The 11,498-nt window shown below is 56.4% G+C and overlaps 1 long non-coding RNA gene across 1 annotated transcript; it reads right to left on the minus strand.

The window, feature by feature from the left end:
- Nucleotides 1-5,687: 5,687 nt before the first annotated feature.
- On the minus strand, nucleotides 5,688-11,320 carry LOC109457739 (uncharacterized). Its single transcript, XR_002139068.2, has 2 exons — nucleotides 10,760-11,320; nucleotides 5,688-9,517 (listed from the first exon to the last, which is right to left on the minus strand). It is a non-coding gene; the product is annotated as an uncharacterized LOC109457739 (long non-coding RNA).
- Nucleotides 11,321-11,498: the final 178 nt, after the last annotated feature.

Raw genomic sequence — 11,498 nt, forward strand, 5'->3', positions numbered from 1 at the left:
TGTACATCACCCACACACACTCTGCATCACCCACACACACTCTGCATCACCCACACACACTCTGCATCACCCACACTCAGTCTACATCACCCACACACACTCTGCATCACCCACACACACTGTACCTCACCCACACACACTGTACATCACCCACACACACTCTGCATCACCCACACACTCTACATTACCCACACTCAGTGTACATCACCCACATACACTGTACATCACCCACACACACTCTACATCACCCACACACACTCTGCATCACCCACACACACTCTGCATCACCCACACACACTGTACATCACCCACACACACTGTACATCACCCACACACACTCTGCATCACCCACACACACTCTGCATCACCCACACACACTCTGCATCACCCACACTCAGTCTACATCACCCACACACACTCTGCATCACCCACACACACTCTACATTACCCACACTCAGTGTACATCACCCACACACACTCTGCATCACCCACACACACTCTACATCACCCACACACACTCTACATCACACACTCACATGCACACGCGTGTACATGTGCAGTCTGGAGCATCACTGGCATCCCTCCTGCAGCCTCCCTGTCCTCTTCCCCACCATCATCAAAGCTCACAGTCCAAACCTCTGTGCCTTTGGGTGACATTGCCTGTTTAGGTGGCTCAGCGCTGATGTGATAGTGTGGCTGTCCGGGGCCTGGCGCTCTCCTGTCTCCCACACAGGCCAGGAGCCAGGCAGAGGGTTTCACCACTCATAGCTACAAACGGGGAGATGGCACTCAGCTTCGTGCCTGGTACCCAGTCAGCTCTTATTATTAGAGTGAGGGTCGCCATCCCTGAGAGCATCGGTTCTCAGGAGGACGTCCTACCCAGCCTTGCGGGTGGGCACGGGCTCCATAGCCTTTCAACAGTGACTCCCCCCATCCCCGCCCTCCCAAACCAGCATCTAGAGTCCTTCAGGAGGTCTCTGCCTGCCCCACTCATTGTCAGCCAAGCCCCTGGCATCTCACAATCTCAGCTCTGTCTGCTGCGAGTTATAAATAATCCCCGGCATCTGTTGTGCGAACCCCCAGTATGAGACCAAGTGCAGATGCTTCCTGCATCCCTGTCTCCATCTTTCCCCATCTACTGCTTCTGGCAGGACCTTCTTTTCTCTGCTGTAGATTTAAAACTTCCCTTTTGTGCCGCTTCCCCAGTTCCAAGGCCGTGTGTGAGTTTCCATCTTGCTGCAAATCCCTGGGGAGAAGCAATCCTGGAAGGAAGTCCCCATTTACAGAAAATGCACAGAATCAGCGCACTCCCCCCTCAACCCTGGGCCACGCAGGCCCAGCAGCTGCAAGGTGGATGGAATGTACGCAGAATACCTGAGAGGGCCGTGGGGCAGGCGCCCCCCACAGAAAGGGGCTCAGAAGCCGTGAATTGCTGAGTCCCCAGAGCCAAGCAAGCCCTCAGCCTTATTGGGGGAATGGGCTGAGAACGCTTAGGACCTGCCTTCACTCTCACTCCCACTGCCCAAAATACAAAATCCTTGTAAGTACACCTGAAAATGATAATTAGCTAATCTGAGTGGCTGGGTGTGGTGCTCGTGGATCCCCTTCCATGTGTCGAAGCCGTAACCCCCACTGTGATGGTGTTTGGAGAAGGACCTTCAGGAGGTGATGAGGGTTAGATGAGGTCGTGAAGGTGGGGCCCTCATGGTGGGAATCTGTGCCCTTGTGAGAAGAGACCCAGGGAGCTGGCTCTGCGTCCGTGGACCGAGGCAGGGCAGTGTGCACTGAGCAAGAAGCAAGAGCATCCCCACAGGGAGGCGACGGTGCCGGGAGCCTGGTCTTGGACATGCAGCCTCCAGAGTGAGAGAATAACTGTCTGGTGTTTAGGCCCCTAACCTGCGTCGTCTTCAGCCCATAGTTTTAGTTCTGTGTCTACTCTTTACCTTAATATCAGAAGCGTTTCCATGCTCCCAAGTGTTGCTAATGACCATTTAATGGCTGCATAATATTCCATTGAATGGACATGCCAAGTTTTACTTAACTGTTTCCTTCCCGCTGGACAGTCCAGTGTCCTGTACTGGAGAGAGAGCAACGTGGGCGTACGCATGCAGCACGTGTGTTCTGCTTTTCTCTTTCTTACTCTGTCCTCTTCATTTCTCTTTCATCTCTACCTTCTTCACTCTCTTTTCCGTCTCCTTCTACCTGCTTGGCCACAGCTCTTTCTGAGAGCACTGATTTGTCCGTAAGTGAAAATAAAAATCATCTTATTGGGACTCAGGATTTTGAAAAACAATTACTAAAAATTTTAATAAAATGCTCCTGAGGACACTTGTGTACGTGATAAGTCTCCTGTTCACGGGGTAGGAACATAGAGCAGGCAGGACCGGGCTGGAGGAGGCTCATGCCTGACAGGGATGCAGCATCTGTCATGGGAGAAAACGAGAGGCAGCCTGCACGTCTGGCAGCAGGGTGGGGGCTGAGGGAAGCACGACGTGTCAGTGCCAGGAATGCTGTGGAGATTTGGGGAGACGGCTGTAGACCCGTTCGTACTGATTTACACAGATGAGACTTTTTTTAGTGAATCTAATTGCAGGATAGTTGTAGGTTACAATTTATGTAAAAAATAACAGCAAAACCTAGACTTACATGATAGTACCATGTATTTTCTATCTAAGTTTTGTGCAATATGTAGAAAAACAGGTGATAATGGTCACCTCTGTGTTTAGGGGAAAGGGCCTAGATCTGGGCGACTGCTCAGAGGGTTTGGGGCAGCACTGCAATGGTTTCAATCTGTTTTCGAAGAAAGTGTGCTCGTTTATTGCTTGTGGAAAGAAAATTAATTTAGAAGGTGTCGCCGCTCTTGTGTTTGCGTGGTGCACTGTCCGGCCCTGATTCAGGCCATGGATACATGAAATGCAGTGAGAGAATGCCATTCATGTGCAAATGGCCTTGTGGGAAGAGTGGGCTTTCGCTTCTCTCAAGCTGGAATGCAGGTTGTGCCAGCCGTGCTGCTGTGCCTGGATGGGAAGGTCAGGCTGCTCTGCCAAGAGCCCAACCCGGTCCCTCCACCAGGCCTCCCACCCCTGTCCTGGCAGGTGGAGGTTGGGGGTGCTGGAGTTTAGTCTGTGGCACTGAGTGCTGGATGGAAGACAACAGATGGGGCCACACAGCACCACTGCTCAGAGCGAGGGGAACAGGTGGAGGCTCTGGGGCCAGAGTGTGAATGCTGGCAATTCATAAGCGGTGTCGGCAGGCGGAGTGCCCACTCAGAGCCCGTGACAGCTGGGCAGCACGTGGGTGGGGAGGCAGCAGGGGCCTGCGGGTGGGGTGGGCGGGTTCAGCCCTGGGGGAGGAGGCACGAGAGGGCAGAAGACAAGGGAGGGAAAGAGGGGAGCTCCTCCTGCCCCCCCGCCCCCCAAAGCTGGACAGGCGTGTGGTCAGAGGCCGCAGCCGACCTGGCAGGCTTGGGAAGCTGCAGGGTGAGGGGCCATAACGAGAGAGATGTACCCCAGCTGCCCCCCCACCCCCCCACCAGCTGTCCTGTGCGTAACCCTGAACCCAAGGCATGTAGGCCATTCCAGCAGCTGTGCCAGGCCTTTAGCTGGGTCGGAGCCCAGGCAGGGGAGAGGAGCAGCTGCCACCCCTCCCTTGCAGGCGGGGGTAGAAGCACAAGGGGATGACAGGGCTGGAAATGTCGGGAGCACATGACAGACATTCCACACTTTCTGTCCCCTCACCCCATGCTCTGGACGTGCAGTGACAGAGTGGGAAAGGTCAAAGAGCTGTGAAAACAGTGACATTCGTCACACTGACGGACCAGTGCTGCCGGTTTCACGGCACATCACAGAGCCCCCCAACAGCCCACTACGAAAGCCCCCTTTACGGTGAGGAAGGTGAGGCTTCTTCAGACACCAGAGACGGGACAGGAGGGAGACTTGATGAGGAATTTGTTTGACACTAGAGACCAAATTCGTAACCTGCGCGGAGGACTGAACTAACAAAACGCCAGCTGAGGGCCAGTGGACCTGTTTCCAGAAGGAACAGGAGCGTTAGTGTAGAGAGCAGCCAGGCGAGAAGGGTGGAGTGTCAAGGAAGCTGGAAAATCCTTTTCTCTGTGGATTTCTCGCAACGGGAGCCAGCCATCCCTTTGGGCTGCTTAGGAGGAGTGGGCACAAAGCCCCTTGGGTTGGGCCCCAGGACACCGCAGCCTTGCCCCTGTGTCTGCCCCGCTGGCCGGCCGTGGTCCTCAGCCCCCCGTGAGGGGTGAGCTGGCAAAGCCGCGGCAGGTGGGGCAGAGCACCTGCCGGCGGCCACGCCCCGGACCTTAGCGGCCCAGCCCTCACCCACGTCCGCCAGCAGGGGGACCCCGAGCCCCAGGCAAGGGCCCCGAACGGGCGGCCCTCCGGGCTCTGCAGCCGTCGGTCAGAGCCGCTCCCGTCCCAGAGCCTCGGTTTCCCCCTCTGCGGTGGGAAGACGACCGGCCTCCCAGCTGTGCCGTGCGAGCTAGCATTCTCCGCCTAAGGTGCTGACGGACTTTGTCGGGACTGTGCTTCATCCGCACGCCATCCGACACTCAGCCTGTCTTCAGCACTAATTTCCACCCTGGGTGACTCCCGTTCCGGGCCTGGAACAGTGGTAGAAAGGGAGAAGCCCAGTGCTTCTCTGTGAGGGCTCCTCTGGTTCCACCCCACCTGACCAGCCAGGTGGAGCAGGTGGCTCTTAGCTGGAGGACGACACCGTTCACAAGCTCCCGTTTGTCCCTCTGGTCTGGCATTTGGGACGTTGGGTGGGCCCTCCGAGGGGGCCAAGAACCCAGGCCGTAGCAACCTCTCCACCCACACTGTAGGAACATGTGTGTAGACCTTTCGCACACCCAGTGCTGTCTGGTGACAGGGCCTTGGGTTCAGGGCCGAGGGTCCAGGCAGATGAGAAGTTCCAGAGTAGCATTTTGAATTCTGCTTAAGATCAGGGCAGCAAGGCCAGGGGAGACCGGAGCTGAGACAAGGGGCTGAAGCCAGAATCGGGGCCAGGCCTGTGTTTTCCACAGGTCTCCTGCCTGTTCTTTCCCAGGAACGTTGAGCAGCTCAGATTGCTTCATGTGACAGAGTGATTCCTGACTTCCATCACACCGTCACGGTGAACACCTCTGTGGGGGGCTCTCTGACATGCTCTCGGGGTCCCCGCGGGCAACAGGGCTCACTCCATCCATCAGTGTTCTGCCTGCTGCTCCCCAAGGGCCTCTGGCTTCAGTCTGAGCCCTCACCCCAGGACACAACCCACAAAGCACCAGATTAAAAGTCCCACGTGACAAGGTGATGGCTGCTTTCCCAATCCCATCTGTCTTGTTCCCTGGGCTGGACTGCAGACTCAGAGAGGGCGCCTTGTGACGTTTTGCAAAGAACCCTGGACGAGGAGTCAGCAGCCTGAGCTCATGTTCCAGTTCTAGCTTTCGTGGCTCCAGGCCCCGCTCTGAGGCTTGGTGTTTTAATCTGTTAAAGGAGGTCACAGCAGCTCCCACCCCGGCAGCACGAGGACACAGGAGATACATATGGGAAAGGGCCAGACATGCGGTTCTGCCTTTCCTTCTGTCTCTACCCACCGAAGACAGATGAAAATACATGTTCCCACAAAACTTGTGCATGAATGTTTGCAGCCGCATTATTCATAAAAGTGGGAGCAACCCAACGTCCATTATAAATGTGCAAACACACATGGAATATCGCTCAGTCACAAAAGCAGTGGCAAAACAGGTGAACCTTGAAAACGTTCTGCTAAGTGACAGAAGCTCGATACAAAGACCACGTGTGATATGGGTCCATTTATATGAGCCGTCCAGAATAGACAAATACAGAGAGAAAGGAGATTAGCAATTGCCAGTGTCTGCGTGGGTATGGGGAGGGGTTGGGAAATGAGTGTCAGCAGGTGCAAGGTTTTTTTGGGGGGTGATGAAAACGTTCTAAAATTAAATTATGGTGATAGTTGCATAATTCTGTAAATATACTAAAAGCCATGTACACTTTAAATGGGTGATCTTTATGATATGTAAATCATATCTCAGTGAAGCTGTTAAAAAAACTTGTAACTGGGTGTCCTGGATTTAATGTGGCAGCTCTGTTTCTGTCCTTCCTGCCTCCTTCCCCCGGCCCTCATGCTCTCCTTCTCGCTCTCAGAATGTACAGAAGGAAGTGGGTATATTTCTTTCTCTTGAGGGGCAAGGGCACTGCTTGATGGGTGAGAAGGAATACGGGCGGCATTAGGAGTCACACAATCTCCTCTGCCTCGATTTCCCCTTCTGCCCCCTGAAGGTCCTTGCCCTGCACCCTCGGAGGTGGTGTTGGGGTGACCAGGATGGTGGGATGAACCTACTGGCCGGGCTGGGGAGGGCTGTGCTGGGGGGTGGGGCTGAGCTCTAATGGCTCCATGACGTGGTGGAGCCGACTCCATGTCTTCCAGGCGGTGGCAGGATGGTAGGCAGACGGCTGCAATCAGGGCCAAAGAAGCCAGAACTCCATGGCTGGCACCTACGGGCTGGGGTCAGGGGTGGGGGCCCAGCCATGGGCCGCCAGATGAAGAGTTGCTGGTGCCGGGAGAGGGCTGACTCTTTAAATGATGAGCAGCGTCGTGGGGCAAGCTGCCAGCCATGCTCTAGGTGGGGCGGGAGGGCTGGAGATGGCAGGGAGCGTTACTCCCAAGTCTGCAAGCATCCAGAGCTCTGCGCCCAGCGAGCTGTCATTAACCACTTAGGACCTTGACGAGCGGGGTCTGCGCTCAGCCTCTCTTCCTTCTGATTCATCGCTTCCTTGCACTGCTCGCCTCCCTCAGGTTCTGAGCATGCTCAGATCGCACGGTCTAAAACCAACCTCTTTTTGACCCCTCTCTCCTGCAGCTGACAGTCCATCTTCTGTTCTCTTCCCTGCCAAGCTCTTCAAAGCCTGTCTGCACCCACGGCCCCACTTCTCCCTCCCTGCTCCGGCGTGAATCTGGGAGTTGGTGCATCTGCCCCACGCCCCCCCTTCACGTCACCAAATCCTACCACTGCCTCTCAGGTCGTTCGCGGCTGCTTTCCAGCCCTGAACCCCTCAGCACCCGGCTGCTGAGATGCCCACTTCCCTTGGGTGGGCACAGCCCTGCTTCTTGCCACCTTCACTTCCATCCTCTTCCTGAGGGATCTCACCTCACCCAGAGTTTTGATGCCAACTCGATTGAAATGACTGCTGGAGCTCTGACTGTCCCTTGGCCATTTCCACAAGCCGCTGGACCCAGAGGCTGGATGTCCCTAAGGGAAGACCCCACCCACTCAGGCCGTTCAGGAGTGAAGTTCTTAACCTTCCCCCAAGTGCCCTTCGTATCTGCCTCACAGCCAGCGGCATTTCTCCAGGAGCCTGAGCCCGAAATGCAAGAGCTACCTTCACCTCTCCATTCTCCCTGGCTGCTCTGCGGTGCTGGCCAAGGAGCTCGTGTGACAGACGTCTCTCCTGTCCATCTCCTCTCTTCCCATTGTTCCTCTTAGGGTTGCCTTTGAGTCTCCATTAGCCAACTTGGCTATTGCCTCTGACGTTTCTCCTGCGTTGTGTGCCCTGTCCCTCCTCCAGGCCACTCTGCGCAGGCCCCAGAGGGTCTTTCCAGAGCATCTAGAGCTCCTGCAGACTCCTGCTCAACCCTCAGACGTTTCCCATCACCAGCAGAGCAGACCATGATCTCTGTCTAGTGACTTACAACCTGCAAAGCACTTTCAAAGAAATAATTACGGGAGTTGACTAGGGGAACTGAGGCTGAGAGACGTGGTGAGTTGTCAGGTTCTCCCCATGCCGAGGAGTGGAGCCGGGATGGGGCTGAGGCCTCGCGGCTGTAATCGGGTCACCGCCCACTCGTCTCTTCAGCCTCCCCGGGAGGCCTCCAGCAGCGCTGCCCTAGCTGTCACCCCACTGCCCAGCCCACCATCTGGCGCAGAGCACACCTCTCTTGCCCAGGCTGTTGTTCTTTTGTCTGTCTGCCCACAGAGCCCTCCTCGTGCCACCAGCCCTTAGCCACAAACAGCACCCTGCCCCTCGCCAGGCCTGCCAGCCTGTCAGCCCAGCCTGGCTCTGCTTGTCTACCGCACCTGGCGCTCCAGCTCCTTCTGAGCAGGCTCGACGCCAGCCCTGCCCTCCAGCCCCCACACTTGGAGCTCTCGGAGGGCACGTTGGAACAGTGCCATCTCATAGTGGGTCTTTAATAAGACCAATCGAACATGTCGATCAAGTACACAAAAGGGGGGCTGCTGGAGAGTCTCCTCCCCCAGGAATCCCTTTCAGATCAATTGGACCCTCTTCCAATCGCCCCCACCCCGCACACACACCTGCTCCAGTAAAACACAGCACCCCGGGTGGGTCTCAGCTCTGCCACCCAGCTTCCCATTATTGCTCTTGGCCTCTGTTTCCTCAGCTGATTAGGGACTAGGGACACCTGCTTTGCTCCCTCCCGTGTGTGAGATGTAAAGTATGTCGAACACAGAACTGCGTCTGTGAGGGGCCTTTCTTATTGTAGGACAGTGTGCATGTGCTGGTCGTCTCTGGGTGTGTCAGTGGCCCACTCACCGTCGGAGGGGAGGGTGTAAAGTCAGGACCCCCACTTCCACAAGCTCTGAGTTTAAAGGGCTGGTGCTTAAGGGCGTCCTGAGCACGGCTCACCTCCGGACCTCAGGACATTCTCCCCCCCTCCCCGCCACCCCTCCCCGCTCCGCACCAGGCCCTGTCGCCAACTGTTGGGTGGGTGCAAACAAGTGCTTCCTCTCAGTTTCCTTATCTGTGCAGTGGACAGATTGGCTGGGTAGAGTAGGGGCGGTTCTCTGAGTCCCCAAGATCTGGGCTCCTTCCCAGCCATGCGGTGCCCAGGGCTGCTGCCATCCTTCTGGCAGGGGCATCAGTGCTCCCCTTCGCCCCCTGCAGTTCAGCTACAGGAAGTGCCCCTAGTGGGGGGCGGGGGAGGGCTGTCCTGCCCCTTACAGGAGGGGCTGTGGGTCGGTCCCGCCTGATTGGGAGCTTGTTCTGGGGACTGTGGCCAGTGCTCAGCTTACTGTCTGAATCAAAAAGGCTTCAATGCATGTTTGTTGGATAGAGTGAATGAATGAATGAATGAATGAATGAACAAACAAACGGTGAGGTTAGGAAAGAAATGAAAGTGGCATCCTCACTTCAGGATTTCTTCACTCCTCCCCGCCATCTGGAGACTTGGTCTAACTGGCCCGCCCCATCACCCCAACACACAGATACAGGGGAACACTCGGCCTGTGGTCGCCCATCCCCACAGACCCAGACAGGAGTCTCTGATGTGGAAGAAGGGACAGAGACAGGTAGAGACCCAGATTTCAAATCTGAAGAGGGCGGGGACCTCGAGGAAGTCACTGCAGGGGCAGGCTTGGCTTGGGGGCTCCTGGGGGAAAGGCCAGGAGCTTCCTGGCTGTCAGGAACCTTTTGCTTTCGATCTCTGCCATGGCCAGGCTTGCTCCTCTTCCTGCACACGCTGCCCCAGAACAACGCTGAAAAGCAACACAGGGGCCTGATGGGAGGAGAACCCTAAAGCCCGAGCCAAGCTGTGATAGCCCCCATGCTGGAGACCCAGGGATGCACATGGAGAGCAGGCCCCTTGCAGACTCGGGGCATCTCGTCCAGTGTGGAGAACGGGGGGGGGGGGTGCCAGGCTGTCCCTCAGGGGTGCTTCCACCTCAGCCCTCCCTCTTCCCCACACACCCCTGCCCACAGCCCAGAGACTGGCGAGGGGCCAGTGCAGAAAGCAGCACAGGGGCTTTGGACAAAAGAAGCAGGATCGCGAGGTAAGGGGAGGATGGGTGAGACCAGGCCCTGGTGTTTAGACTCACGCTGACTTTGTCTTGCCCCCAGAGCCACGTGCCAAATCGAAGCTTTTCACTGGGTACTTTTAAGGGCACCCAGACCTGGTACCTGTGGGCCTGGGTGCCAGCTCCACCATGACTGACTGGTTGCACCGAGCAGATTCCAGAACTTGGCCCTCGCCCCCTTTCTAGGTACTATTCCACCTGCCTGGTGTGGCCTGCTTGTCCTGTCAGTAAGATGTCATGTGGGCACTCCATGGGTCAGCCCTCAGCACCACACCATGAGGTGGTGCTCCAAATAGGGGCGGTTCTCTGAGTCCAGGGGGGTCCTGGAGTGGGGTGGGCACCTAGCCAGGGGCTCCTGGACACATGTGGAAGCCAGAGAGTTTTTGGCTCAGTGTAAATTCCAGAATTTTGGTTCCACCTGTTCTGCCTATATCTCCCCACATTGTCCTCTCTCCACGATAGCTGTCTGACCTCCGCTCACTTCCCCCACCGCCAACGTTTCTATTCTCAGTCCTGGCACTTGTTTCAGGTTGGGGACTTAGAAGGTTTCTAGGTAGAAAGGACTTACTGGCTGTCAGAGCACGACAGGACCATAGATGTAAATCCTCTGTTGACTGATGGGTAAACTGAGGCAAAGCTGACTTGCTTGGGGCCACACAGCCAGGGAGTGTCAGAGCAGGGCCTAGAAGCCAGCAGCCAGCTCTTCTGACTTAGTACCAGGTAGTCTTGCTGCCCACTCTGCTCACCACTGACCCCCACCCCTCCCTCAGGAAGACTGAGATCTTGGGTGGACCCTGCCTGGGCCCGCTCGGAATCTCCCAGGAGGCCTGGCGTGGGAACATGCAGGGGGCAGCGAGGGAGGGGGAAGAGAAGGAAAGAGGGTTTGGGTTTATTTTACCCAGAACTGAGGAACAAACGACTTACCTACAGGTATTATGCAAATATATCCACCCCTTGTCACTTGGGGGTGGGAGGGTATGCGGGGGCTCAAGTACCCTCCAAGAGCTGAAGATGTGGCTGAAGGTTGCATCCCATGACACAGTCCCCGACCCTCTGCCCCAGTCCAGGCCTACCTGGGTCTTCGCAGGTTTTTCTGACAGTGAAAATCAAGAGAAAGTTTTGGTCACAGAAGGTTTTGGGGTCAAGGAAAGGGCTGAGAGGTGGGGTGGATGACAAGGCCTGTGGGGCAGGGGAGTGAGTGGGACACCCCAGGCCACTAGAGTGTTGAGGAAGTGGGAGGGGTGGGGCAGGGGAAGGTTTGGCCCTGCCTAGTTTCTCCAACCAGGCTGTAGGGATCTTTGCAGTTTTGCTGTGTGAGGCACAGGTTCCTTGCTCCCCTGAAGGCAGAAACAGAAGTTATCTGTCCCCACACTGGGCTTCCTTGTCCCCCAGGAAGGTTCACCCCCCCTCACTCCCTCCTCCCAGCTGCTCAGGCCCCAGCGTCACCCCATTCCTCTGTGATCAGTGCAGAACCCCGCAGAAGCTGTGTGCTCACCCTCCTCTGGGTGTCCTGACATCCAACAGTGTTCCCAGGGTCCCCAGCCTGTCTCTGCCCTCTCAGGGCCCTTTCCCTGTATCCACGAACAAGGATCTCCTGGGTTGGGGTCTCTGCAAGGCACTGCCTCTGGTAGGTACCAGCAGGCCTGCTAATCTGAAACTGTAG

Source organism: Rhinolophus sinicus, linkage group LG12 (genome assembly GCF_036562045.2).
Source record: "Rhinolophus sinicus isolate RSC01 linkage group LG12, ASM3656204v1, whole genome shotgun sequence".
Lineage (NCBI taxonomy): Eukaryota > Metazoa > Chordata > Mammalia > Chiroptera > Rhinolophidae > Rhinolophus > Rhinolophus sinicus.